This window comes from Semicossyphus pulcher, unplaced genomic scaffold, assembly GCF_022749685.1.
Source record: "Semicossyphus pulcher isolate SPU_LCO1_2020_fin unplaced genomic scaffold, fSemPul1.0.p SCAF_11, whole genome shotgun sequence".
NCBI classification, from domain to species: Eukaryota; Metazoa; Chordata; class Actinopteri; order Labriformes; family Labridae; genus Semicossyphus; species Semicossyphus pulcher.
Genome location: NW_027211615.1, coordinates 2,702,501 through 2,707,500, shown reverse-complemented (window position 1 = coordinate 2,707,500; position 5,000 = coordinate 2,702,501). Strand labels below are relative to the sequence as shown.

General features: G+C 46.0%; 17 non-coding genes across 17 annotated transcripts in view; all 17 read left to right on the top strand.

The window, feature by feature from the left end:
- Positions 1-111: 111 nt before the first annotated feature.
- LOC138587548 (5S ribosomal RNA) lies at positions 112-230 on the top strand. Its single transcript, XR_011307544.1, has one exon. It is a non-coding gene; the product is annotated as a 5S ribosomal RNA (ribosomal RNA).
- A 182-nt stretch (positions 231-412) lies between these two features.
- On the top strand, positions 413-531 carry LOC138587169 (5S ribosomal RNA). Its single transcript, XR_011307210.1, has one exon. It is a non-coding gene; the product is annotated as a 5S ribosomal RNA (ribosomal RNA).
- A 182-nt stretch (positions 532-713) lies between these two features.
- Positions 714-832, top strand: LOC138587546 (5S ribosomal RNA). The gene has a single exon (XR_011307542.1). It is a non-coding gene; the product is annotated as a 5S ribosomal RNA (ribosomal RNA).
- A 182-nt stretch (positions 833-1,014) lies between these two features.
- Positions 1,015-1,133, top strand: LOC138587233 (5S ribosomal RNA). The gene has a single exon (XR_011307270.1). It is a non-coding gene; the product is annotated as a 5S ribosomal RNA (ribosomal RNA).
- Positions 1,134-1,315: 182 nt separating this feature from the next.
- On the top strand, positions 1,316-1,434 carry LOC138585510 (5S ribosomal RNA). The gene has a single exon (XR_011305638.1). It is a non-coding gene; the product is annotated as a 5S ribosomal RNA (ribosomal RNA).
- A 182-nt stretch (positions 1,435-1,616) lies between these two features.
- Positions 1,617-1,735, top strand: LOC138587545 (5S ribosomal RNA). Its single transcript, XR_011307541.1, has one exon. It is a non-coding gene; the product is annotated as a 5S ribosomal RNA (ribosomal RNA).
- Positions 1,736-1,917: 182 nt separating this feature from the next.
- On the top strand, positions 1,918-2,036 carry LOC138586622 (5S ribosomal RNA). Its single transcript, XR_011306688.1, has one exon. It is a non-coding gene; the product is annotated as a 5S ribosomal RNA (ribosomal RNA).
- A 182-nt stretch (positions 2,037-2,218) lies between these two features.
- On the top strand, positions 2,219-2,337 carry LOC138586701 (5S ribosomal RNA). The gene has a single exon (XR_011306765.1). It is a non-coding gene; the product is annotated as a 5S ribosomal RNA (ribosomal RNA).
- Positions 2,338-2,519: 182 nt separating this feature from the next.
- On the top strand, positions 2,520-2,638 carry LOC138587544 (5S ribosomal RNA). The gene has a single exon (XR_011307540.1). It is a non-coding gene; the product is annotated as a 5S ribosomal RNA (ribosomal RNA).
- A 182-nt stretch (positions 2,639-2,820) lies between these two features.
- LOC138587543 (5S ribosomal RNA) lies at positions 2,821-2,939 on the top strand. Its single transcript, XR_011307539.1, has one exon. It is a non-coding gene; the product is annotated as a 5S ribosomal RNA (ribosomal RNA).
- A 182-nt stretch (positions 2,940-3,121) lies between these two features.
- LOC138587542 (5S ribosomal RNA) lies at positions 3,122-3,240 on the top strand. The gene has a single exon (XR_011307538.1). It is a non-coding gene; the product is annotated as a 5S ribosomal RNA (ribosomal RNA).
- A 182-nt stretch (positions 3,241-3,422) lies between these two features.
- On the top strand, positions 3,423-3,541 carry LOC138587540 (5S ribosomal RNA). The gene has a single exon (XR_011307536.1). It is a non-coding gene; the product is annotated as a 5S ribosomal RNA (ribosomal RNA).
- Positions 3,542-3,723: 182 nt separating this feature from the next.
- Positions 3,724-3,842, top strand: LOC138586571 (5S ribosomal RNA). The gene has a single exon (XR_011306640.1). It is a non-coding gene; the product is annotated as a 5S ribosomal RNA (ribosomal RNA).
- A 215-nt stretch (positions 3,843-4,057) lies between these two features.
- Positions 4,058-4,176, top strand: LOC138586354 (5S ribosomal RNA). The gene has a single exon (XR_011306437.1). It is a non-coding gene; the product is annotated as a 5S ribosomal RNA (ribosomal RNA).
- A 182-nt stretch (positions 4,177-4,358) lies between these two features.
- LOC138587539 (5S ribosomal RNA) lies at positions 4,359-4,477 on the top strand. Its single transcript, XR_011307535.1, has one exon. It is a non-coding gene; the product is annotated as a 5S ribosomal RNA (ribosomal RNA).
- Positions 4,478-4,659: 182 nt separating this feature from the next.
- LOC138587052 (5S ribosomal RNA) lies at positions 4,660-4,778 on the top strand. Its single transcript, XR_011307099.1, has one exon. It is a non-coding gene; the product is annotated as a 5S ribosomal RNA (ribosomal RNA).
- A 182-nt stretch (positions 4,779-4,960) lies between these two features.
- LOC138586680 (5S ribosomal RNA) overlaps positions 4,961-5,000 on the top strand; it is a 119-nt gene continuing 79 nt past the window's right edge. Inside the window, exon 1 of the ribosomal RNA XR_011306744.1 lies at positions 4,961-5,000. This exon is cut by the window's right edge and continues 79 nt beyond it. This is a non-coding gene — a ribosomal RNA (5S ribosomal RNA).

The window sequence follows — 5,000 nt, the reverse complement described above, 5'->3', positions numbered from 1 at the left end:
ATGTGCAAGAATGCATTGAATTCATCCTAGAAAAAAAACACAGTAACATATGAAGAGATTAAAATGTGCCCAAATGCATTTTTAAAAGGCCCGATTGAACACACAACTGTCGCTTACGGCCATACCACCCTGAACACGCCCGATCTCGTCCGATCTCGGAAGCTAAGCAGGGTCGGGCCTGGTTAGTACTTGGATGGGAGACCGCCTGGGAATACCAGGTGCTGTAAGCTTTTTCATTTTTCTGTGATGGACAGGAGAGGTGCTGATGCTGCAGGCCTTGAAAAAGTTTGATCAGACACTCATGTGCAAGAATGCATTGAATTCATCCTAGAAAAAAAACACAGTAACATATGAAGAGATTAAAAAGTGCCCAAATGCATTTTTAAAAGGCCCGATTGAACACACAACTGTCGCTTACGGCCATACCACCCTGAACACGCCCGATCTCATCCGATCTCGGAAGCTAAGCAGGGTCGGGCCTGGTTAGTACTTGGATGGGAGACCGCCTGGGAATACCAGGTGCTGTAAGCTTTTTCATTTTTCTGTGATGGACAGGAGAGGTGCTGATGCTGCAGGCCTTGAAAAAGTTTGATCAGACACTCATGTGCAAGAATGCATTGAATTCATCCTAGAAAAAAAACACAGTAACATATGAAGAGATTAAAAAGTGCCCAAATGCATTTTTAAAAGGCCCGATTGAACACACAACTGTCGCTTACGGCCATACCACCCTGAACACGCCCGATCTCGTCCGATCTCGGAAGCTAAGCAGGGTCGGGCCTGGTTAGTACTTGGATGGGAGACCGCCTGGGAATACCAGGTGCTGTAAGCTTTTTCATTTTTCTGTGATGGACAGGAGAGGTGCTGATGCTGCAGGCCTTGAAAAAGTTGGATCAGACACTCATGTGCAAGAATGCATTGAATTCATCCTAGAAAAAAAACACAGTAACATATGAAGAGATTAAAAAGTGCCCAAATGCATTTTTAAAAGGCCCGATTGAACACACAACTGTCGCTTACGGCCATACCACCCTGACCACGCCCGATCTCGTCCGATCTCGGAAGCTAAGCAGGGTCCGGCCTGGTTAGTACTTGGATGGGAGACCGCCTGGGAATACCAGGTGCCGTAAGCTTTTTCATTTTTCTGTGATGGACAGGAGAGGTACTGATGCTGCAGGCCTTGAAAAAGTTTGATCAGACACTCATGTGCAAGAATGCATTGAATTCATCCTAGAAAAAAAACACAGTAACATATGAAGAGATTAAAAAGTGCCCAAATGCATTTTTAAAAGGCCCGATTGAACACACAACTGTCGCTTACGGCCATACCACCCTGAACACGCCCGATCTCGTCCGATCTCGGAAGCTAAGCAGGGTCGGGCCTGGTTAGTACTTGGATGGGAGACCGCCTGGGAATACCAGGTGCCGTAAGCTTTTTCATTTTTCTGTGATGGACAGGAGAGGTGCTGATGCTGCAGGCCTTGAAAAAGTTTGATCAGACACTCATGTGCAAGAATGCATTGAATTCATCCTAGAAAAAAAACACAGTAACATTTGAAGAGATTAAAAAGTGCCCAAATGCATTTTTAAAAGGCCCGATTGAACACACAACTGTCGCTTACGGCCATACCACCCTGAACACGCCCGATCTCGTCCGATCTCGGAAGCTAAGCAGGGTCGGGCCTGGTTAGTACTTGGATGGGAGACCGCCTGGGAATACCAGGTGCTGTAAGCTTTTTCATTTTTCTGTGATGGACAGGAGAGGTGCTGATGCTGCAGGCCTTGAAAAAGTTGGATCAGACACTCATGTGCAAGAATGCATTGAATTCATCCTAGAAAAAAAACACAGTAACATATGAAGAGATTAAAAAGTGCCCAAATGCATTTTTAAAAGGCCCGATTGAACACACAACTGTCACTTACGGCCATACCACCCTGAACACGCCCGATCTCGTCCGATCTCGGAAGCTAAGCAGGGTCGGGCCTGGTTAGTACTTGGATGGGAGACCGCCTGGGAATACCAGGTGCTGTAAGCTTTTTCATTTTTCTGTGATGGACAGGAGAGGTGCTGATGCTGCAGGCCTTGAAAAAGTTTGATCAGACACTCATGTGCAAGAATGCATTGAATTCATCCTAGAAAAAAAACACAGTAACATATGAAGAGATTAAAAAGTGCCCAAATGCATTTTTAAAAGGCCCGATTGAACACACAACTGTCGCTTACGGCCATACCACCCTGAACACGCCCGATCTCGTCCGATCTCGGAAGCTAAGCAGGGTCGGGCCTGGTTAGTACTTGGATGGGAGATCGCCTGGGAATACCAGGTGCTGTAAGCTTTTTCATTTTTCTGTGATGGACAGGAGAGGTGCTGATGCTGCAGGCCTTGAAAAAGTTTGATCAGACACTCATGTGCAAGAATGCATTGAATTCATCCTAGAAAAAAAACACAGTAACATATGAAGAGATTAAAAAGTGCCCAAATGCAATTTTAAAAGGCCCGATTGAACACACAACTGTCGCTTACGGCCATACCACCCTGAACACGCCCGATCTCGTCCGATCTCGGAAGCTAAGCAGGGTCGGGCCTGGTTAGTACTTGGATGGGAGACCGCCTGGGAATACCAGGTGCTGTAAGCTTTTTCATTTTTCTGTGATGGACAGGAGAGGTGCTGATGCTGCAGGCCTTGAAAAAGTTTGATCAGACACTCATGTGCAAGAATGCATTTAATTCATCCTAGAAAAAAAACTCAGTAACATATGAAGAGATTAAAAAGTGCCCAAATGCATTTTTAAAAGGCCCGATTGAACACACAACTGTCGCTTACGGCCATACCACCCTGAACACGCCCGATCTCGTCCGATCTCGGAAGCTAAGCAGGGTCGGGCCTGGTTAGTACTTGGATGGGAGACCGCCTGGGAATACCAGGTGCTGTAAGCTTTTTCATTTTTCTGTGATGGACAGGAGAGGTGCTGATGCTGCAGGCCTTGAAAAAGTTTGATCAGACACTCATGTGCAAGAATGCATTGAATTCATCCTAGAAAAAAAACACAGTAACATATGAAGAGATTAAAAAGTGCCCAAATGCATTTTTAAAAGGCCCGATTGAACACACAACTGTCGCTTACGGCCATACCACCCTGAACACGCCCGATCTCGTCCGATCTCGGAAGCTAAGCAGGGTCGGGCCTGGTTAGTACTTGGATGGGAGACCGCCTGGGAATACCAGGTGCTGTAAGCTTTTTCATTTTTCTGTGATGGACAGGAGAGGAGCTGATGCTGCAGGCCTTGAAAAAGTTTGATCAGACACTCATGTGCAAGAATGCATTGAATTCATCCTAGAAAAAAAACACAGTAACTTATGAAGAGATTAAAAAGTGCCCAAATGCATTTTTAAAAGGCCCGATTGAACACACAACTGTCGCTTACGGCCATACCACCCTGAACACGCCCGATCTCGTCCGATCTCGGAAGCTAAGCAGGGTCGGGCCTGGTTAGTACTTGGATGGGAGACCGCCTGGGAATACCAGGTGCTGTAAGCTTTTTCATTTTTCTGTGATGGACAGGAGAGGTACTGATGCTGCAGGCCTTGAAAAAGTTTGATCAGACACTCATGTGCAAGAATGCATTGAATTCATCCTAGAAAAAAAACTCAGTAACATATGAAGAGATTAAAAAGTGCCCAAATGCATTTTTAAAAGGCCCGATTGAACACACAACTGTCGCTTACGGCCATACCACCCTGAACACGCCCGATCTCGTCCGATCTCGGAAGTTAAGCAGGGTCGGGCCTGGTTAGTACTTGGATGGGAGACCGCCTGGGAATACCAGGTGCTGCAAGCTTTTTCATTTTTCTGTGATGGACAGGAGAGGTACTGATGCTGCAGGCCTTGAAAAAGTTTGATCAGACACTCATGTGCAAGAATGCATTGAATTCATCATAGAAAAAAACCATGACAAAATCTTTGACGAAAACTATAAACAACGTTAAAAATACAGCCACATTCTTGCTGCACCATGCCACGTCTTTAAAAGGTCCGATTGAACACACAACTGTCGCTTACGGCCATACCACCCTGAACACGCCCGATCTCGTCTGATCTCGGAAGCTAAGCAGGGTCGGGCCTGGTTAGTACTTGGATGGGAGACCGCCTGGGAATACCAGGTGCTGTAAGCTTTTTCATTTTTCTGTGATGGACAGGAGAGGTGCTGATGCTGCAGGCCTTGAAAAAGTTTGATCAGACACTCATGTGCAAGAATGCATTGAATTCATCCTAGAAAAAAAACACAGTAACATATGAAGAGATTAAAAAGTGCCCAAATGCATTTTTAAAAGGCCCGATTGAACACACAACTGTCGCTTACGGCCATACCACCCTGAACACGCCCGATCTCGTCCGATCTCGGAAGCTAAGCAGGGTCGGGCCTGGTTAGTACTTGGATGGGAGACCGCCTGGGAATACCAGGTGCTGTAAGCTTTTTCATTTTTCTGTGATGGACAGGAGAGGTGCTGATGCTGCAGGCCTTGAAAAAGTTTGATCAGACACTCATGTGCAAGAATGCATTGAATTCATCCTGGAAAAAAAACACAGTAACATATGAAGAGATTAAAAAGTGCCCAAATGCATTTTTAAAAGGCCCGATTGAACACACAACTGTCGCTTACGGCCATACCACCCTGAACACGCCCGATCTCATCCGATCTCGGAAGCTAAGCAGGGTCGGGCCTGGTTAGTACTTGGATGGGAGACCGCCTGGGAATACCAGGTGCTGTAAGCTTTTTCATTTTTCTGTGATGGACAGGAGAGGTGCTGATGCTGCAGGCCTTGAAAAAGTTTGATCAGACACTCATGTGCAAGAATGCATTGAATTCATCCTAGAAAAAAAACACAGTAACATATGAAGAGATTAAAAAGTGCCCAAATGCATTTTTAAAAGGCCCGATTGAACACACAACTGTCGCTTACGGCCATACCACCCTGAACACGCCCGATCTCGTCC